Below are 23137 nucleotides of genomic sequence, written 5' to 3'. Positions count from 1 at the left end.
GGAAACCCACGCGGACACGGGGAGAACATGCAAACTCCGCACAGAAAGGCCCTCGCCGGCCCCGGGGCTCGAACCCAGGACCTTCTTGCTGTGAGGCGACAGTGCTAACCACTACACCACCGTGCCGCCACGTAGGTAGTTCATTTCTTCCATTTTCTGGGAAAGATTGCTCCTCTGGACTTTAGGCTGAATGTTTTCTTCTCCATTGTATAGATTGCCTTGAGACTTTGGGACTCAGCTTTATACCAGTTCTTTGTAATTTTTTAATTTTTATTTATTTATTTTTTACAGGCCATTAGGAGTATTTTATATAGACACCAATCTTTTTTAAAAACACAAAAGTACAGGACCTTAACATTATTAGGAATTTCATGTCCCAAGATCTTTCTTAAAGTAAGTCACATTTCCCCCAAAATGTTTGGATTTTTGGGGATGACCAGAAGATGTGGGTGTGATTGGCGTCCAGGTTTCCGCACCACCTCCAACACACTTCCTGTGAGTGTAAGAGTTTACTTTCAATATGTGGTGTAATGAAGAAACGGATCAAATTTTTCCAGCTGAATTCTCTCCATTTTTTTGAACTTGTAGAAGAATGCTGTGCACTCCACACTGAACGCCAATCCTCCTGTGATATTTCTGTGTTTAGTTCTTTCTCCCATTTTGTTTTAATGTATCCTGTGTTGTTCCCGTTCCGTTTCTGAAAGCCCTGGTATATTTTCAAAATGATTTTTCTCATTCTTCTTTTTATAGGCTTCAGTCATAATATCTATTACTGCATTACCCTCTCCAGATAATGTTGGTTTTATCATTTCATCATCTCTTATTTGAAGGCATCTGAAGAAGTCTTTTTGTTTTCTAGTCCAAATTCCTTTTGCAGTTCTGCGAAACTTTTTAAGATCCCACCGTGAGTTAGTGTACATATTGCTGTAATACCCTTGTCCCACCACTGTCGGAATCCGACATGTATTCCTGGTTTGAATTTGGGCTCCAGGGCAGGCCAAATTAATCATTTGATGTCTCCCTTCGTATTGTATCCTTTTACCATCTTTCCCCAAATATCCAGTGTCTGTTTAATAACTTCATTATTGCTTTCCTGATGCTTTTTACTCCCTATATCTCCTAAATGTTGCTTGGGTTTGGAAAGTATCTGTCTTGGTTTCTCTGTCTTTCCATCTTGCCTGGTATAAAGGGCAGCATCCACATACTACGAGCTTACTTGGGCTGCGTAAAACTATCACTTCAGGTTAGGTAGAGACATTCTACCCTCCTCTTTTGGTAATTGAAGTGTTTTATACCTAACCTTTGGTCGTTTACCAGCCCAAGTAAATCTAGATATACAGTATATTTGTCCCAGTGCCTCAATTATGTTTCTGGAATCATTTGGGGAATAGACTGAAAAACGTATAGCAGTCTTGGTAACACGTTCGTTTTGATTACCTCAATTCGTGTGTCAAAATCCAGGTTGAAGGCAAACCACCGCCTGATATCCACCTTAATATTATTACTAATTTGATTATAATTTATTTCAAATGTTTTATTGAGATTTTTTGCCAATATCACACCCAGATATTTTAGCATTTCATTTGATTTCATATTTTTCTCTAATTTCTTGGCCAGGAGAGTAATTTAATGTGAGGAATTTGTTTTTTTGCTATGTTTAATGTCTAACCCGAGTATCTACCAAAGTCTTCTAATGCCAACATTAGCTTAGGGAAGGTTCTGTCTGGGTCCTGGAGAGTGACAATAACGTCGTCCGCAAGAAGCCCTATGATGTGTTCTTGTTGTCCCCCGCCAAATGTCATTTGGGCGGGGGATATAGAACATGGTTCCGGCTGTCCGTCCAGGCACGTTTTCGTTTCCGGGCCATATCTTTAAAACTACTGAAGATATCTTCATGAAACGTTGTATACATGTGTGAACTGGTGCCTTTTGCTATTTTGGATTTTTGGGAAAAAAATTGTTTTTTTCAAATTTGCACATTAAAAAGTAGATTTTGACTTAGTTTCTAAGAGCAATGTTCGTTTCCGGAGCATATATCCAAAACTACTCATGATACAGATTTGAAACTTGGTATACATGTTAACAAGGTGATGTAGATGTGCCTTTTCACACTAAAAAATTTGAGAAATTTATGTTTCCATGGAAACAATTTCAGACTTAGTCTCTCAGGTTAGTCTTGGGGGTAGGTTTTGTTTCCGGAGTAGAACTTGAAAACTATGAGCGGTATGGTCTTGAAAGTTGGTATATATGTTGATTAAGTAATGTATATGTGCCTTTTGATACTAAGAAATGTGAGAAATGTAAATTTTTAGCTCATCTGGACCAAAGGTCTGGTGGGTTTATGCCATGGGCTGTTGAGGTCAGTGTAAAGAGGTAGGGTTGGTTTCCTGCAGCAGAACTTGAAAAATGTGACAAGTAATATCTTGAAACTTGGTATATAGTTGGTATATAGCAGGGTTCCTGCGGGGTCTAAAAAAAGTCTAAAAAAGTCTAAAATTCAGAAAGTTAAATTTTAGGCCTTAAAATGTCTAAAAAACACACATTTTCATCCCAGGTCTAAAATTTAATTTATCCAAGTCTAAAATTCTTACATCCGCTCAGTCTGTTCCTAGAAGTGCCTGCAAAACATTAATAAAAAATGTGCCGGTTGCATTGTTGTCTGCCTGCTAAAAAACTTCAATCACCGATGATTGCGGCAAGTATGCAACGGTCCAGTTTGTCCACTATGCCTACCGTAGTTCTACCTTCTAAGTTCCCGCCGAGTTTATGCAGTCTGTGGCAGTCAGAGAAGGTTAGCGGTTGTGTTGGCAGTGCGATGAAGAGTGTGGATAGCGCGTCGAATAATAGTGAGTAAAATGGGAAAGTGTCAGTTTAATGAAGCTTGGCTTGAACGTGAAGAATTTCGAAACTGGTTAGAAGCCGCAGCAGGTGATAGGTATGCGGCTCGCTGCAAAGTCTGCAGGAAAATAATTCAGTTGGGGACTTTGGGTGTGAAGGCCCTAGAGTCCCACGCTAAAGCTGGAAAACATCAGATTGCTGTGAAGAGCTCGCAATGTCGCCAGCCGATCTCAAGCTTTTTGTCAGTATCCCAGCCAACATCGCTGCCTGGTCCAGCTGTTCAACATTCGCCAAATAACAGTCAGGCGACTTTCGGGTCCACGGAGACGTCAAAAGCTGAGGTACTTTGGATTCTACACACAGTGACCTCTCATCTATCATACAACAGCAGCAGCAACATTAACGGCCTTTTCCAGGCAATGTTTCCTGATTCTACGATTGCCAAAACGTTCGCCTGCGGACCTAACAAGATCGCCTATATTGCAAGATTCGGCCTGGCAGACTTTATAAAAAGAGAGCTGGTGAAGTCAATTAGCGGCCAGTATATGCTAATGTTTGACGAGAGCTTCAACACATCGACCAAATCCAAACAGCTGGACCTCCACATTCGTTTCTGGAGCAATGGAGAGGTGCAGTCGCGTTACATGGACTCTCAATTCATGGGTCATGGAACCGCACAGGACCTTCTGACACACAAGTAAGTGAGCTGTATAAACAAGTGGGGTTTTTTTACGTCGAAAAGGTAGGACTTAAGTTTGCCCGTGTAAGCTGTGTTCTGCTCACACTCTCTTGATAACTTGCTACCTCCATGGGGAAAATGTCCATTAGTAATATGTTTTGTGTGTAATGTAATGTGTTAAGTGCTAATCTTTTTCATCAGTGAAATGGAGAATGTGTAAATACGTGAATGAATTGATTTCTCCTTGTAGATTTCTTTGTTTAATGGCGTCTAGTGTGCTGAGTTGTTGCAGTTTTGCTCATTTTCCACCTTTCAACTCAACTTTTAAGAAGCAAGGCTCCTCTCATAAAAACGAGTTTATTCAGTGTTAAAGCACTGGGCAGTTGACATACAGTATGTCACCCTGTATTCATTTTGTGTTGGGCATCATTTCCCACAGTTGTTCAGTGATCATTCAGCACCATCTGCTGATCACTAAAGGAGAGGAACTCAGATATATGGTTGTATAGGTTGTATGTATCACTAGAAATTGTCTTCTACTTGATTGTCAGTTTGACATTTACAGACACAATACAAAATTACATTGTTTTTGAGAATTGAACTGACTTTTTTTGGTCGTTTTTTTTTGGGGGGGGCTGTAATCCTTCAGGTTGGTCAATCCGAGGAACTTGGATAAAGTATAGATTGTATGCATCACTCTATTGTCTTGTACTTTTGTTGCTATGTGACATAATGTACTAATGTTGCCATATGACATATAAGCACACAATCAGTTTGTATCCCTGATAGTCAGTTTACCAATACAAATGACTTTGTTTTGAGAATTGAACTCGATTGTCTTTTTTTTGGGAAGGGCGGGGGTAGGGCAGGTTGTAATGCTTCGTGTTGGTCTAAAGAATTTTTCATAATGGTCTTAAAAAGTCTAAAAAAGGTCTAAAATTTAACTTACTGAGTCCTGCAAGAACCCTGATATAGGGTGGGAGATATCGATGACTCCATCTTCTTGTTTTCCTATATGAATCCCTTTTAAGCTGTTATTCTGTCTGGTCATTTGTGCCAGTGGTTCAAGTAAAGGGTCATTCCGTGTGAAATCATCAGGTGCCTCCCAGGTCACCGACTCGGATTCTCATGATTTTTTTTTTTTTGCAAGTACCTACATATGTCTGATGAATACGTGCAAAATATTTCTGCTTAATTCCAAGTAGTTTTTTTAGATCTAATTTTTTTTTTTTTTAATAAGGGTACCCACAATCCTATTTTACACTCGCGAACACATTTTGAGCTTTTTTTTTTTTTATTTTAAAAGGCATTATCTCAGCTAAAAATGCAGATAGAAAGCTCAAATTTGGAATGCACCCTATTTGGGCACCCCAGATACAGTAGTAAATTTCAAAAATGGAATACAGAGCTAATTTTTCATTCTGTAGCATCACAAAAATGGCAGTTTGTCCATTCTCGCAAAAAATTACAAAATTTCAAAGAGCTGTACTAAAGAAGGGATTCAATGGATAATCTTCATATTGTAGAATACACATATCTGGGGTACTAATTACTGTATATGTGTGTAAAACATTGTGGTCATAACTTGAAGGGTTTTTGAATTATTGACTCTTGAAAATCGAACATGATCGTAGAATGTCAAAAATAGGCCTCTAGTCTCTTTTATGATTTGACCATGTGGGCAAGTGCTCAGCCACTTCATAATTTTTTTTTTTTTTTTGTGGAGAGCATATTGATATACCAACTTTGTCAATTTTTTTTTTAATCTAGCTCAAATGCCTTCATAGTGAAAAAAAAAATTTGCAAAGTAGGGTCCTGTAACACGGCGCGAACCAATTTTGAACCTGTATTTGCATATTCAGAAAGCAATATATCAGCTCTGAATGGAAGCATAAAGCTCAGATTTGGTATTTACAATATTTGGCACCCCAAAATAATGGATCAACTTTGAAAGACAGATTACTGAGCTTATTTTTTTTCTTTCATGGCATCATAAATTTAGCAATTCAGTCATCAATGCAATTTTGTTACAAAGTTTTGAAGAGCTGTACTCCGAGAGTAAATTGAGAGAATTTTGATATTTCAGAATTTACTTTCTTTCAAAACAGGTGAAATCTTGCATGGTGCAGTAAAGTGTATACTTAGTCTAGTATTATATTAATAGTGCTTAGTTCAGTAGCTAAAACAACTAAGACAATATGTATTTTTCTTAATCTGTTAATTTCATTAGCGGCATTAATAGGGCAAGGGAATTGTTGTTATAACAATTTTAGACAAGCTGATCATGAGTCACTGCAGTTTAAAAATAGATCTGATATCGAGAGTAACTGCTCATTGTTTTAAATGTGGCTGATGATGTAATCAGCTGCTGCACATAAAGAAATTGGAGTCACTTGTTCACTTGCCAGTGTATATATTGTATCAGTGAGGAGTGCATGTATTGCTTTGTTTGGAGTAAATAATTACAGCTTATGCAGTTCTTATGCAGTTCTGATTTAACAAATAATTATGGAGGAAGAATCAGGAAGTATTGAATTGAAAGAATGCAGTATTGGAAAAAAGTTAGAACAAGAATGTCATAAGAAGACACATACAAGACTGCATGGATTGTTGCCAGTTATAGGAAACATCATGCAAAGGAATGCTGATGAACAGGATGTTTATGTTAACTTTATGAAAGAACACAGAGGAAACAAATTTTCTTGGCCTCCAGAAAACCAAAAGGACGAGTGCTGGGTGCCATTCCAGCATATTATGTGCCCTGTAGAAGCACCACTGATAGCTGGCAGGCGATACAAGCTTGTTGAAACAGACTTTAAAAAAAAAAAAGATATTTTCCTGAAATTCAAAAGTTGAAAACTACTGTGAAATTCTTGGAAAAATCTTCCCATTAGACACATGATATACGTGTGTGTGTGTATGTATGTGTGTGTGTGTATATATATATATATATATATATATATATATATATATATATATATATATATATATATATATAAAATTTATTTATTTTAAGTACTGTTAACTTTGTATTTCTGCTGTTTTTTGTAATTATACAAAGTAAATCTGATGATGGTTATTAATGTTTATTTAATGCTAATTGTAGAATTTACCTTACCTTAGACCTTAGGTCCTCCTGTGCCTACAGGCACATTGGGCAGCAAGCTTCCATCTGGGTCTCGTAGCTGCTGCTTCCTCAGCCTCTTCCCAGGTTATATTTGCTCTTTTCAGGTCTTCTTGAAAAGTTCTTTTCCAGGTGTTTTTTTGGCTGACCTCTCTTCCTTCTGCCACCTGGTGGCACCCAGGTCATGGCAGTCTTTGAGTGGCGCTGACTTGGTAGGCGTAGGATATGACCTGCCAGTTGCATCCTCTTGCCTGTTATAATGTCCCTCAGTGGTTTGGTCTTCGCCCTTCTGAGAATCTTGTCATTTGTAATGTGATCTTGCCACCTTACTTTCAAGATTCTTCTCAGGTTCCTCTGGTGAAACACATCCAGCTTCTTGGTTAGTTTAGCTGTGCACTTCCATGTTTCACTTGCATATATTGCTGTAGGTAGGACTATGCTGTTGTACAGGCGTAGTTTGCTGTTCAGATCAATGGCATTGTTTGCCCAGATGGTGCGCATCCTTCGAAACACTGCAGCTGCTTTTCCTAGTCTACAGCTGATGTCAGGTTCCACCTCACCACTGTTGCTAACCATGCTGCCAAGGTAGGTGAACTGGTCCACTGTTTCGACTTGGTTGTTATACACACTGATACTCAGCAGTGGTTGATCAGCATTGTCTCCCACTTCCATTGCCTTGGTCTTCTCTATGCTGATCCTCAGCCCAACTTTCCCAGCAAACCGTTCTAGCTTCGTTGTAAGGTGCTGTAGATCCTGGTTGTTCTCAGACAGCAGAGCTAGATCATCCGCAAAGTCAAGGTCTGCCAGTTTCTCTCCCTCCTTCCACCTCAGTCCTTCTCTACCATCCTCTGTAGTCTTTTTCAGGACAAAGTCTATGGTCAAAAGGAAAGGGGAAAGGATGCATCCTTATCTGACACCCGTGACAATGTCGAAGAAATCTGTTGTTCCTCCCTCTGTCCTGACGCAGCATCTTGAGTTTGCATAAAGACTCTTGAAGGTGTTAACAAACTGTTCTGGTATCCCATAAGAGGCAGCAATATTCCAGAGGGACGCCCTGTGAATACTGTCAAAGGCTTTTTTGAAATCGATGAAATTTAATACTAGTGGTGTTTGGTGCTCAAGACATTGGTCAATGATGTTATGGAGAGTGAAGATTATACAGGAGCGGTTATTGCGGAACCCAGCTTGTTCCTCTCTCAGCTTGCCGTCAACAGCTTTCTTCAGTCTTCTGAGAAGCACTGCGCAGAACACTTTCCCAGGGATTGAGAGTAGGGTGATGCCCCGCCAGTAGTTGCAGTCCGAGAGGTCTCCTTTCTTTGGGAGCTTCACAATCACACCGTCTTGCCAGTCCCTGGGGATCTGCCCCTCCTGCCAGCAGCAGTTCATCAGCCTGGTTAGCATCTCCACTGTGCTCTCACCACCATACTTGAGCAGCTCTGCCGAGATCTCATCCAGTCCTGTCGCCTTGTTATTTTTCAGTGCTTTTATGGCTTCTGCAGTTTCCTCTCTCCTGATTGGTTCCTCACAGACCTCTAGAATCTCTGCTGGTTCTTCTGGTGCAAAGTCAAACAGGGTGTCGGGATTTGGCTGGTTTAAGGTTTCCTGAAAGTGCTCCATCCATCGCAAGTCCTGTTCTTCTGTAGTTAGCAGAGTTTTCCCACTTTTGTCCTTTACAGGTACACTTGAACTCTTCCAAGTTCCAGTGAGTTCTCTAACAATGCGATACAGGGTCCTTGCATCATTTTTCTTGGCTGCTTCCTCAGCCTCAGAGCTTTTTCTTTTCTAGCCACTCTCTCTTGTCTGCACGACAACTCTTCTTTACCTGTCGGTCAAGGTCATGGTACAGGTGCTTTGTTTCTTCCTTCTTTTCTTCAGACCTAGTTCTGTCTCTTTCTCCCTTCATCTTCTTCCTTTCATCGATCAGCTTCCAGGTATGTTCCTTAATCCACTGTTCTTTTCATGAGCCACGTCTCCTCCCTATGGTTTCTTCTGCACTTTGTGTGAGGGTTTCCCTGAAGAATGACCACTGATCTTCCAGGTCTGGCCCCATCTCTTGCAGCATCTCTTGCAACAGCTGGAATCTGTTCTGTAGCTTTAACCGGTATTTTTCACTGGTAGTGGGGTCTTTAAGTTTATCCGTTGCGAAAGGCTTTTGTTTCTTCTTTACTGTTAGATTCTTCAGTCGTAGCCGCAGCTTTGCTCCCAGGAGATGGTGGTCTGAACTCACATCTGCACCCCTGTACACTCTAACATCGAGAAGTGCAGACTTCCAACGTTGACTGATGCAGATGTAGTCAATTTCATTGTTAATTGTCCCATCTGGTGATCTCCAAGTTTTCTTATGTATCAACTTGTGTTGGAAGAAGGTGTTACTAATACTAAGGCTATTCAAGTTACAGAAGAACAGAAGAGACACTCCATTGTCACTGGTCTTTAGTGCCGACCCAAATGGTCCAATTACACCCTCAAAGCCTTGTCTACTGCTATCAATTTGAGCATTGAAGTCACCCATTAGTATTTTTACATCATGGTTGGGGATACCATCAAAGGTGTCTTGAAGCAGTTTGTAGAACTGGTCCTTAACACTGTCCTCTGCATCATCAGTTGGTGCATACACCTGAACAATGGTTGTTTTTCCATGTCTTGACTGGAAACGTGCTATGATGATGCAATCGTTAACTGGCTTCCACCCAGTAAGTGCTCTGGAGGCTTCCTTGTCCAAGATCAAGCCAACTCCACGACGATGCTGGTCTTCATGTCCAGAGTAGAGAACTGTCTTTCCCTCACTACACAACTTGCCACTCCCAGTCCATCTCATTTCACTGATTCCCAGGATGTTAAGTTGGTACTCCTCAAACTCCCTCAGTAACTAAGCCATCTTGCCACTCTGGTATAATGTTCGTACATTCCAGGTTCCAATCTTTGTTTCACTCTTGGCACTCAGAATCCGGCATCTCAGGGCCCCAGCTTCCGTACGGCTTTCACTAGGGTCCGTCATTGCAGGATCTTGTCCATTACCATCTTCCTCACGCCGCTTGTTTTGATTTCCACTTGCTGTTTCTGTAGCAGGTTTAGGTTTTACAGGGTTGGGGTGCTGACCCAACGCCTAACTCCGATGTTTGTGGAGAGGGCAGAACTGCTAATTAGTACCTCCCTGGTGTCATAAGCCCCCCGAAGGTTACAGGTCTCCCATGCACCAGACCCAGGCTAACAATGACACCAGGTCGGGACAAGCTGCTACACCTCGACAAGGTTACACAGTTCCTTGTTCTGGTGGGATGCAGGCCCCCAGAACCGTAGCAGTTGTAGAATAAAAACCTTTTCAATATGCCTGGTAAAAAGAGTTTTTATTCTACAAAAACCCTTAAAGAAAGGGTTTTTGTAGAATAAAAACCCTTTCTTTTTACCAGGCATATTGTTTCTATAATATCAATTGAATATTGCGATGATGACTGAGTTGCTAAATTTATGATGCCATGAAAGAAAAAAATAAGCTCAGTAATCTGTCTTTCAAAGTTGATCCATTATTTTGGGGTGCCAAATATTGTAAATACCAAATCTGAGCTTTATGCTTCCATTCAGAGCTGATATATTGCTTTCTGAATATGCAAATACAGGTTCAAAATTGGTTCGTGCCATGTTACGGGACCCTACTTTGCAAATTTTTTTCACTATGAAGGCATTTGAGCTAGATAAAAAAAAATGACAAAGTTGGTATATCAATATGCTCTCCACAAAAAAATTATGAAGTGGTTGAGCACTTGCCCACATGGTCAAATCATAGAGACTGGAGGCCTATTTTTGACATTCTACGATCATGTTCGATTTTCAAGAGTCAATAATTCAAAAACCCTTCAAGTTATGACCACAATGTTTTACACACATGTACAGTAACTAGTACCCCAGATATGTGTATTCTGCAATATGAAGATTATCCATTGAATCCCTTCTTTAGTACAGCTCTTTGAAATTTTGTAATTTTTTGCGAGAATGGACAAACTGCCATTTTTGTGATGCTACAGAATGAAAAATTAGCTCTGTATCCCATTTTTGAAATGTACTACTGTATCTGGGGTGCCCAAATAGGGTGTATTCCAAATTTGAGCTTTATATCTGCATTTTTAGCTGAGATAATGCCTTTTAAAAATGGAAAAAAAAGCTCAAAATGCGTTCGCGAGTGTAAAATAGGATTGTGGGTACCCTTATTAAAAAAAATTATATCTTAAAAACTACTTGGAATTAAGCAGAAATATTTTGCACGTGTTCATCAGACATATGTGGGTATTTGCATTTAAAAAAAAATCATGAGAATCCGAGTCGGTGACCCGGGAAAATTTTGGAAAATCTGATGATTTCACATGGAATGATCCTAAATGTTGCGAACAGGATGGGGCTAAGGCAGCATCCTTGACGAGTCCCTCATTGTAAGACAAATCTATCAGTTAAGTGCCCATTAATTTTTATCTTCGCTGTAGGTTCTTGGTAGAGGCCTTCATTACTGTAACGATTCACTAAGCGTGGGTGGAGCACAGAGGACGGCAGGACAGAGATCAGATTCGCAATAGGGCTTTATTGCCACTCTTTTCAGTGAACAATCTTTCGCTCAAACAGAGAGACACACACACACACACACACACAGCATCTAGTTCGGGGATGAGCTCCTCTGCTCTCGCTCTCCCTCCTTAAGTAGGGTGTGGTCACTGGGAAGATACACAAACACAGGTTAATTGATGTCAGGTGTAGTGATTCTGCCACTTCGTCCTCCTGTCACAGACCGGCGCTCGACTACGCCCCCGCTACCACATACCCCCACCGCCCGACTCAGGCCGGGCGGCTGTCCGGCCTGCAGCTGCCCCCCCCCCTCCCCCGATGGGAAAGGAAGTCCGCCACGACCATCTGCGCCCCTGGCCTGTGGACCACCTTGAAATTGAAGGGTTGGAGTGCCAGATACCAACGGGTGATCCGCGCGTTGGCATCTTTCATGTGGTGGAGCCACTGGAGGGGCGCGTGGTCCGAACAGAGGGTGAAAGGGCGCCCTAGCAGGTAGTAACGGAGGGCGAGGACCGTCCACTTGATCGCCAGACACTCTTTTTCTATGGTGCTGTAGCGCCCCTCACGCACTGACAGCTTCCTACTGATGTACAGGACGGGGCGGTCCTCCACTTCCTGGGACAAAACCGCCCCCAGCCCTCTGTCCGACGCATCGGTCTGTAACACAAAGGGGAGAGAAAAGTCAGGGGAGTATAAAAGTGGCCCCCCACACAGTGCAGCCTTTACCTCAGAAAAAGCCCGCTGGCATTGCTCCGTCCACTGGACCGGATCTGGTGCCCCCTTTTTAGTGAGATCAGTCAGTGGGCTCGTGACGTCCGAATAATTAGGTATAAACCTACGATAATAGCCAGCCAGCCCCAGGAACTGTCTCACCCCCTTTTTGGTCTTGGGCCTTGGGCAGGCCGCAATTGCTGCGGTCTTGTTAATTTGGGGACGCACCTGCCCGTTGCCCAAGTGGAAGCCCAGATACCATACTTCCACCCGCCCAATCGCACACTTCTTTGGGTTGGCTCTGAGACCCGCTTGCCTCAGCGACCTAAGGACGGCCCTCAGATGTTCAAGGTGCCTCGGCCAGTCATTACTATAGACGATGATGTCGTGTCGTCGAGATAGGCGGCCGCATAGGTGGCGTGGGGGCGGAGGACCCTGTTCATCAGCCGCTGAAACGTAGCAGGCACTCCAAACAGCCCAAACGGAAGTGTGACGAGTTGGTGTAAACCAAACGGTGTGGAAAAGGCCGTTTTTTCTCGGGATAGTGGAGTCAAGGGGATCTGCCAATATCTCTTCGTCAAATCCAGTGTCGAATAAAAGCGAGCAGTGCCGAGTCGATCGAGCAACCCATCAATACGAGGCATTGGGTACGTGTCGAATTTAGACACTGCGTTGACTTTTTTTCTATAGTCCACACAGAACCGGACTGACCCGTCGGCCTTGGGTACCAAGACCACCAGGCTGCTCCAGTCACTGTGGGACTCCTCGACGATGCCCATTTCAAGCATGGCCTCGAGTTCTTCCCGAACCACCTTTTTTTTTGTGTGTGTGTGTTCGGGTAGCCTGTAAGGGCGGCTACGCACTACCACCCCTGGGGGCGTCTCAATGTGGTGCTCTATGAGGTCGGTGCGACCAGGCAGGGGCGAGAACACGTCCGAAAACTCGGTCTGCAACTGGGCGACCTCCGTGAGTTGGGTCGGGGAGAGGTGGTCTCCACAGGGGACCAGAGAGGTACGTGATGCCAATGCCCCTTTTTGAACCTCCGGCCCCAGCTCTGCCTTCTCCGGAACCACCGACACCAACGCCACGGGGACTTCCTCATTCCAGAGTTTAAGCAGATTGAGGTGGTAAATCTGTAGCGCCCCACCCCTGTCTGTTCACCTCACCTCGTAGTCGACGTCCCCGACTCGCCGTGTGACCTCAAAGGGTCCTTGCCACTTGGCGATCAATTTGGAGCTCGATGTGGGCAACAATACGAGTACCTTATCTCCCGGTGCGAACTCCCTAAGGCGCGTACCCTTGTTGTACAGGCGGGCTTGCCGTTCTTGGGCCTGCCACAAATTCTCCTGAGTTAGGTGGGTGAGCGTGTGGAGTTTTGCGTGCAGGTCCATAACGTATTGAATTTCGTTTTTACTTTGGGAAGGTCCCTCCTCCCAATTTTCCCGCAGCACGTCTAGAATGCTGCGCGGCTTACACCCATATAATAATTCGAATGGGGAGAACCCCGTGGAGGCTTGGGGGACCTCTCGCACTGAAAACAACAAGGGCTCGAGCCACTTATCCCAATTACGTGCGTCCTCACTTACGAATTTTTTTATTCTATTCTTGAGGGTGCGATTGAACCGTTCCACTAAACCGTCCGTTTGTGGGTGATGCACGCTGGTGCGGATCGGCTTAATCCCCAATAACCCATACAGTTTGCGCAGTGTCCGTGACATAAACGTGGTGCCTTGATCAGTCAGAATCTCTTTTGGGATTCCAACTCGGGAGATAACGCGGAAGAGCGCCTCCGCAATACTGCGTGCTGAGATATTGCGCAGGGGCACTGCTTCCGGGTATCGCGTTGCATAGTCCACCAGAACTAATATAAAACGGTACTCTCGTGCTGACCGATCTAATGGCCCGACGAGATCCATCCCAATTCTTTCGAACGGGGTCTCGATTAATGGTAGAGGGTGTAAAGGCACTTTTGGAATGGCCGCTGGATTTACTAACTGGCATTCGCGGCACACCGTGCACCAACTATGAACATCACCGCGAATCCCCGGCCAATAGAATCGGGCCATTATTCGGGCTAGTGTCTTATCCTGCCCTAAGTGTCCAGCCATGGGATTAAAGTGAGCCGCCTGGAATACCAATTCCCGGCGGCTCTTGGGAATTAAAAGCTGCGTGACTTGCTCTTTCGTCTGAGTGTCCTGCGTCACTCGGTATAATCTATCTTTCATAATAGAAAAATAGGGGAAGGATGGGGTGGCATTCGGTGGGAGTGTTTGACCATCGATTGCTCTCACTTGGTCAAACGCATGCTGCAGAGTCTCGTCTCGCGACTGTTCTAACGGGAAATCCGAGAGAGAGAGAGAGAGGAGGAGCCGGTGGCTCCTCACTCTGACGCGGAGATGACGTAGACGGCTCTGTGACAGCTGCTCCCGCCAAGGCGACACCAGGACCTCCACCTGCTGACATATGGCAAGACCCACTCTCCGTTAAACGGCTCATCAACTCCCCGAATCCCGGCCAATCAGTCCCCAAAATTATTGAGTGGGTGAGGCGAGGATTAACCGCTGCCTTTACTATGCATTTTTTCCCTCGGAAAAAAATGTGGACTGACACCAACGGGTAGCTGTGAACGTCCCCGTGCACACACACCTTCACCCCCTGTGCTCCCCCCAATGCCTCGTTTTGCACCAGGCTTTGGTGAATTGAGGTTTGATTACAACCGGAATTCACCAATGCCTGATATGTATCCCCTTGAATACTCACAGGTATGCGATACGCTCCGGCCCGATCGAGGGCGGCCTCTGGTGCGTCGGGGATGCGAACCACCGCGCCCACCTCCATCGCCGTGCACTGCCGTTGAAGGTGGCCCGGCTCCCTGCAGTGCCAGCAAACCGGCCCAGGCTTCCTCTCTGCACCGGTGTTCTGGGGCTCACTCACCTGATGCGGGGAGAGACAGACACAGAAGGGAGAAACGGAAGGGCACCGCGGGTGCGGTGGGCCGGCTGGGGTGGTGCTGGCCCCCGCCTCTGGCTGGGGGAATGGGGCGTGGACGGGACACAGGAGGAGGGAGAGAGAGAGAAAGAGAAGAGGCTGTCTGCTGTTCTGCCGCCGGAACAGCCGCCAAATGGTCCTCCGCCAGCTTGACTGCCTGATCCAGCGACGCCAGGTGGTGGCACTGGACCCACTCCGCGGTTCCTGCTGGCAAGCGAGCGATGAATTGCTCCAGCACCACCTGGTCGATGATCCCCTCGGCGTCGCGGTTGTCGGCCCTCAACCACCGCCAGCAGGCGTCCCGGAGTTGCTGGCCAAACGCGAACGGCCGGCCGACTTCCTCAAAGCGCGGAAGCGCTGGCGCTGCTGCTCCGGTGTGCGCCCCACACGCTGGAGGACGGCCCGGCGGAGGTCCGCGTAGGCCAGTTGGCGGGGAGCTGTAGCGCGGCCAGCTGCGCCTCTCACGTTAGCAGGGGGAGGAGGCGCACCGCGCGCTGCTCCATCGGCCACCCCGAGGCCTCCGTGACTTGCTCGAAGAGCGCGATAAATGCCTCGGGGTCGTCCTGCGGACCCATCTTGGTTAGGGTGAGGGGGGGACGGGCCCGCGGTGGGAGCGCTGGTGGACCCCGCCGATGCGAGGAGGTGCCGGAACGCCTCCCGATCTTCTTGCTGGGCCAGCACCAGGGCCTCGAAGCGCTGTTCTTGTTCCTTTCGGAGGGTGACTAGTGCCTGGTGCTGGCTTTGCTGGGCCGTGGCGAGGGCGTGGACCAGGTCGGCGAATGGGGAGGACTCCATGGGGCTGATCGGCTGCTGCGCGCCAATATTATCCCGGGTTTCAGCACCACTGTAACGATTCACTAAGCGTGGGTGGAGCACAGAGGACGGCAGGACAGAGATCAGGTTCGCAATAGGGCTTTATTGCCACACTTTTCAGTGAACAATCTTTCGCTCGAACACACACACACACACACACACACACACAACCAGCATCTAGTTCGGGGATGAGCTCCTCTGCTCTTGTTCTCCATCCTTAAGTAGGGCGCGGTCACTGGGAAGACACACACAAACACGGGTTAATTGATGTCAGGTGTAGTGATTCTGCCACTTACCTTCCCTGACTCTGCCCTCCTGTCACAGACCGGCGCTTGACCACGCCCCCGCTGCCACAATTACATTGTATGGACTGTTTCTGAATCCCTAATTTCCCCAGCGCCTGATACAAAAATCTCCAATTAACACAGTCAATGCATTGAGGCTCACTAATACTGCTGTCAGTCCCTGTCTTTGAATTTGATCGATTATGTGTAGGATGCGCCTAACATTTTATCTTGAGTCTGTCTACCTTTTATAAAACCTGAATGGTCCTCATCAATCAAATCAATCATAAAATATTCAAATCTTTTAGAAATTATTGAAGAAAAAAATCTTATCTACATTTAGGATTGAAATGGGTCCGTAGGATTCACAGTATTCTTAATTTTCCACTTCCTTTGGAATAGCTGAAATTTTAGGCTCTTTCCATGAGGGGGTATTTTACCTTCTGTCAGTGTTGGATTGAAAAAATTCAAAAATAAGAGTTAATTCTTCCCTAAACCTTTTATACCATTTTCTTGGGAATTCAGAGTGAATGGTATAAACCTGGCCTGATTTTAATCTGTTAATTGCACCATCTAGTTTCTTTTCAGTGATGTTGGACATTTAATTTTCTATTTTGTTCTTCTCCAGTAGCTGGCAAGTCCAAGGAATTCTCTCATTTCATGCTTTTCTTGCCTTTTTATAATCTTCTCTGATCTTTTTTTTTTTGGTAAGCTGCCCTTGCTATTAACTTCCCTCTCAGAACAACTTTAAAGGCCTCTGCATGCTCTTGCGACAAGGCTTTCGCAGATAGCTTTTCGCAGACAGTTGTAATTTATCGTTGAGCAGGGAGTAATAGGCTTGCGCGATGTTATTCACCGCCACAACGCAAAGGGGCGTGAAGTCGCGAAATCGCTAGGAGTAGTTGGTGGGTGTGGTTAGTGGAGTGTTTATCCTCCGGTTACTTATAATGACTAGAACTGGAGTCGTATAGATGTACGTACTTCCTCACTTCCTCGATCAACCGCTCTTCGTGCTGCTCCATCTTCGCTCGTGTTTTTAAAAATGGCGGTCGTGAAAACAAACCAGACCGGGAAAGTAGGGAAGCGGAAGTGTGTGTACAGCGGATGTAGAGTGGACCAATCAGAGCCCTCTTGTCTGCGACGCTGTCTGCGAGGCTGTCTGCGGTGGTCACAATTTTTGGGAGGTGCGCGCAGGGCGTCTGCGAAGGTGGGGGGGCTACGCAGACACTGTCTGCGACACTATCTGCGAGGACTGGGTTGTCAGCATAAATTGGCCTTAAGTGTATCCCATATTATGGTAGCATCTCTTGGGTTGTCTTTGTTTTCTTCTATACAGCATTTAATATCTTAACTTCCTCCTGTATTTTCTGGTTATTCAGCATCCCCGCATTTAAGTTACATAGCATATTTTTATTTCTCCTATTTAGATGGGTGGTGAGGTAAATTATACTGTGATTGGAAAAATTAGTTATTCCTATCCTACATTTTTCTATTCTATGCCTATCGTGTTTATGAAAAATCTATTCCGGTAACTGTTGATCGGTCCTGCACACCGGCTTAGAGGAATTTTAGCCCATTCCTCTGTATACACCAGCTTCAACTATGGGATGTTGGTGGGTTTCCTCACATGAACTGTTCGCTTCAGGTCCTTCCACAACATTTTGATCGGATTAAGGTCAGGACTTTGACTTGGCCATTCCAATACATAAACCATTCTTTGGTAGAACGACTTGTGTGCTTAGGGTCGTTGTCTTGCTGCATGACCCACCTTCTCTTGAGATTCAGTTCATGGACAGATGTCCTGACATTTTCCTTTAGAATTTGCTGGTATAATTCAGAATTCATTGTTCCATCAATGATGGCAAGCTGTCCTGGCCCAGATGCAGCAAAACAGGCCCAAACCATGATACTACCACCACCGTGTTTCACAGATGGGATAAGGTTCTTAGGAAAACACTGCATTCCAGCATTTCTCCAAACATAACGCTTCTCATTTAAACCAAAAAGTTCTATTTTGGTCTCATCCGTCCACAAAACATTTTTCCAATAGTCTTCTGGCTTGTTCATGTGATCTTTAGCAAACTGCAGACGAGCAGCAATGTTCTTTTTGGAGAGCAGTGGCTTTCTCCTTGCAACCCTGCCATGCACACCGTTGTTCAGTGTTTTTCTGATGGTGGACTCATGAACAGTAACATTAGCCAATGTGAGAGAGGCCTTCAGTTGCTTAGAAGTTACGCTGGGGTCCTTTGTGACCTCGCCGACTATTACACGCCTTGCTCTTGGAGTGATCTTTGTTGGTCAACCACTCCTGGGGAGGGTAACAATGGTCTTGAAGTTCCTCCATTTGTACATAATCTGTCTGACTGTGGATTGGTGGAGTCCAAACTCCTTTAGAGATGGTTTTGCAACCTCTTCCAGCCTGATGCGCATCAACAACGCTTTTTCTGAGGTCCTCGGTAATCTCCTTTGTTTGTGCCATGTTACACATCCACAAACGTGTTGTGAAGATCAGACTTTGATAGATCCCTGTTCTTTAAATAAAACAGGGTGCCCAGTCACACCTGATTTTCAGTTAGTGAGATGACAAACACCTGACTCTAATTTCACCTTCTAATGAACTGCTAACACACTTTTGCCACTCACAGATATGTAATATTGGATCATTTCCCTCAATAAATAAATTACCAAGTATAATATTTTTGTCTCATTTGTTTAACTGGGTTCTCTTTATCTACTTTTAGGACTTGACTATCAGGAGCTCTGATGTCGTGCTGCCTAATTCTCCATGCCATAACTGGAAGTCCCCCAAATACAGTGGGGCAAAAAAGTATTTAGTCAGTCACTAATTGTGCAAGTTCTCCCACTTAAAAAGATGAGAGAGGCCTGTAATTTTCATCATGGGTACACCTCAACTATGAGAGACAAAATGAGAAAAAAAATCCAGAAAATCATATTGTCTGATTTTTAAAGAATTTATTTGCAAATTATGGTGGAAAATAAGTATTTGGTCAATAACAAAAGTTCATCTCAATACTTTGTTATATACCCTTTGTTGGCAATGACAGAGGTCAAATGTTTTCTGTAAGTCTTCACAAGGTTTTCACGCACTGTTGCTGGTATTTTGGCCCATTCCTCCATGCAGATCTCCTCTAGAACAGTGATGTTTTGGGGCTGTCGCTGGGCAACACGGACTTTCAACTCCCTCCAAAGATTTTCTATGGGGTTGAGATCTGGAGACTGGCTAGGCCACTCCAGGACCTTGAAATGCTTCTTACGAAGCCACTCCTTCGTTGCCCGGGCGGTGTGTTTGGGATCATTGTCATGCTGAAAGACCCAGTCACGTTTCATCTTCAATGCCCTTGCTGATGGAAGGAGGTTTTCACTCAAAATCTCACGATACATGGCCCCATTCATTCTTTCCTTTACACGGATCAGTCGTCCTGGTCCCTTTGCAGAAAAACAGCCCCAAAGCATGATGTTTCCACCCCCATGCTTCACAGTAGGTATGGTGTTATAACTCAGCATTCTTTCTCCTCCAAACACGACAAGTTGAGTTTTTACCAAAAAGTTCTATTTTGGTTTCCTCTGACCATATGACATTCTCCCAATCTTCTTCTAGATCATCCAAATGCTCTCTAGCAAACTTCAGACGGGTCTGGACATGTACTGGCTTAAGCAGGGGGACACGTCTGGCACTGCAGGATTTGAGTCCCTGGCGGCGTAGTGTGTTACTGATGGTAGCCTTTGTTACTTTGGTCCCAGCTCTCTGCAGGTCATTCACTAGGTCCCCCCGTGTGGTTCTGGGATTTTTGCTCACCGTTCTTGTGATCATTTTGACCCCACGGGGTGAGATCTTGCGTGGAGCCCCAGATCGAGGGAGATTATCAGTGGTCTTGTATGTTTTCCATTTTCTAATAATTGCTCCCACAGTTGATTTCTTCACACCAAGCTGCTTACCTATTGCAAATTCAGTCTTCCCAGCCTGGTGCAGGTCTACAATTTTGTTTCTGGTGTCCTTTGACAGCTCTTTGGTCTTGGCCATAGTGGAGTTTGGAGTGTGACTGTTTGAGGTTGTGGACAGGTGTCTTTTATACTGATAACGAGTTCAAACAGGTGCCATTAATACAGGTAATGAGTGGAGGACAGAGGAGCCTCTTAAAGAAGTTGTTACAGGTCTGTGAGAGCCAGAAATCTTGCTTGTTTGTAGGTGACCAAATACTTATTTAACCGAGGAATTTACCAATTAATTCATTAAAAATCCTACAATGTGATTTCCTGGTTTCTTTCCCCCCATTCTGTCTCTCATAGTTGAGGTATACCTATGATGAAAATTACAGGCCTCTCTCATCTTTTTAAGTGGGAGAACTTGCACAATTGGTGACTGACTAAATACTTTTTTGCCCCACTGTATACACTCAGGGGTGATAGCGTTCCGGCGCCGCGCCGGATTTCCGGCGTACCGTGGCTGGGGAAAAAAAAAAATCTAGTTCGCCCATTGTCCTGTGTCATTCTGAGATGCGCAGATAGACAGTAAAGGGAATTCGCATGATATGGAACTAGTGGGAAAAAAGTGCCGTCACGGCACGAATTAGACCCTCGTCATCAGCAGCTATCCGAGCAACCCAACACACCTTACGTTTGCCGGGGGCAACAGCCCTGCAGATATCCGACCCTCAATGACGGATCGCGTGGCTGATTTAAAAATTTGCTTGTGCTCCTTCATTGCTGAGTTTGACCTGTCGTTTACTATCGCTCATCCACTCATCACTTTGTGTCAGAAATTAGCGGAGGATAAACCCGCCCTCACGCATCCGTCCGTCTCAAGGCAGCATGCAAGCTATCTTATTACACACAGCATCTCACCAGAGTTTAAGAAAAATCTGTCCAACAAGCTAAAGAATGCCATGTTTTCACTCAATATCGATGAGGCCACGGACAAAAGGATGGATAAAATTCTTAATATTCTGGTCCGATTTTATGACGAGGATGCAGGCAGTGTAAAAACGCAGCACCTTGCCAGCAAAAGAGTAAACATAGCAAATGCCCCAGCATTGATGCAGGAACTGAAAGATGCCCTGCAGTCATATGGGCTGGAGCGGAGACACGTCACCAGTATTCTACTGGACAGCTGTGCAGTAATGAGGGGAAAGAAATCTGGGCTTCTTGAAGCACTTTAAATTATTGCCATTGTTAATGGAACTGAATGGTAATTTTTCTGAAGTAAGCTATATTTTTTAGTTTTCCGTTAAATAGTTTTATCTTAATAGCAAATTGTTTTGAATAAACAAATTTAGGATTGTAGTATTATATATGGTTTTGTTGCACTGTAACTGTTTCAAAAAGTATTTAAAATAAATGGTTCATATTTTGCTATTATATTTTTTAAAGAAATGAATGTGTCCTTGTTCACATAATTTAGTCAGTGGTTAGGCTACTGATCAGTTCCTAGTTTGCGTTGGAGTATTGTAATTGCCACCTGCTGACCTTTCTCGGTGTGGCTGTAGTCTCTGTAGTCTCATATGCTGTACAGGCAGTAAGTCGGCAGGTATGTGACGAGTTAAAGCAGGGATGGATTACTGAACAGGCCTGCCAGTCCCGGGAGCTCTGGTGCTCTGCACGAAGATGCTACTGTAATATAGGCTTATAATGGGTTTGTTCATCTCATGTCTGAATGTTGTCCATTTATTTCGACAAAATTCACCACAATCTATCATTTAAGGGACTAATTAAAAAAATAATTCTCCCAGGGGAACAGACCCCTGAACCCCACGTGGCAATAACGATGATCAGGGTTATACACAGACATGCAGTATATCTGGGCCTAGGGGCCAACAAGTTATGTGTTAAGTGTGTCGCATACAGTACATAGCACCCTCACGCTGCTCACCTCCCGGGCAGGGAAAAAAGTTCAGGCTTAGGAATTTTTTCCACTATCACCCCTGATACACTACCGTTCAAAAGTTTGGGGTCACCCAGATAATTTTGTGTTTTCCATGAAAAGTCACACTTTTATTTACCACCATAAGTTGTAAAATGAATAGAAAATATAGTCAAGACATTTTTCTGGCCATTTTGAGCATTTAATCGACCCCACAAATGCGATGCTCCAGAAACTCAATCTGCTCAAAGGAAGGTCAGTTTTATAGCTTCTCTAAAGAGCTAAACTGTTTTCAGCTGTGCTAACATGATTGTACAAGGGTTTTCTAATCATCCATTAGCCTTCTGAGGCAATGAGCAAACACATTGTACCATTAGAACACTGGAGTGATAGTTGCTGGAAATGGGCCTCTATACACCTATGGAGATATTGCACCAAAAACCAGACATTTGCAGCTAGAATAGTCATTTACCACATTAGCAATGTATAGAGTGGATTTCTGATTAGTTTAAAGTGATCTTCATTGAAAAGAACAGTGCTTTTCTTTCAAAAATAAGGAAATTTCAAAGTGACCCCAAACTTTTGAACGGTAGTGTATATTAATTTAAAAAAAAAAGTTTTCATTTGACTCATCCTTGTACACTAGATGTTCAAAAGTTTTTGGACACCTGACCATCAGACCTGCATGTACCTGTTGAACAATCCATTCCATAATTATTCCCCTGCTCGTGCATTACCTTCCACTCTTCTGGGAAGGCTTTCCACTAGATTTTCCCCAAAGGTGTTCAGTGGGGTTCAGTTCAGTCAGGGCTTTGTGCAGGGCGCTCGAATTCCTCTCCTCCAAACGTGGCAAACTGTGTCTTTATGGAGCTCGCTTCATAAGTACACAGGGGCATTGTCATGCTGGAACAGGTTTGAGTGAAGAGAAATTGTAATGCTGCAACAAACAGACATTCTGTATGCAATTTTGTGCTTCTGTCTTTGTGGCAAAAGTACCTTTTTTATAAAAGAACTATATATGGGTGTGATGGTCAGGTGTCCACAAACTTTTGGCCATATAGTGTATATTGAAAGATGTAAGTGATTTTACGTGAAATACATAGCGCCACTTTATATGCTTTATTAAGAAGCAAATGATGTAAGCTGGCTAAATGTTTTCTTCATTCTGCCATCTGTTTGACACTACCCAACGTATGACGTGATTCAGTTTTTCTCCTTTTCATTTGCATAAACACAGACCAAAGGAAACCTCACTACTGACTCTGTCTGTC

At 44.3% G+C, this 23137-nt stretch overlaps 1 protein-coding gene across 1 annotated transcript in view; it reads left to right on the top strand.

Moving 5' to 3' along the window:
* ifngr2 (interferon gamma receptor 2) overlaps nt 1–23137 on the top strand; it is a 78702-nt gene that overhangs the window by 23043 nt on the left and 32522 nt on the right. The window lies entirely within an intron of this gene.

This window comes from Neoarius graeffei, chromosome 9, assembly GCF_027579695.1.
Source record: "Neoarius graeffei isolate fNeoGra1 chromosome 9, fNeoGra1.pri, whole genome shotgun sequence".
Lineage (NCBI taxonomy): Eukaryota > Metazoa > Chordata > Actinopteri > Siluriformes > Ariidae > Neoarius > Neoarius graeffei.
The sequence above is the reverse complement of the archived record's forward strand: the minus strand, read 5'-3'. Positions and strand labels throughout refer to the sequence as shown.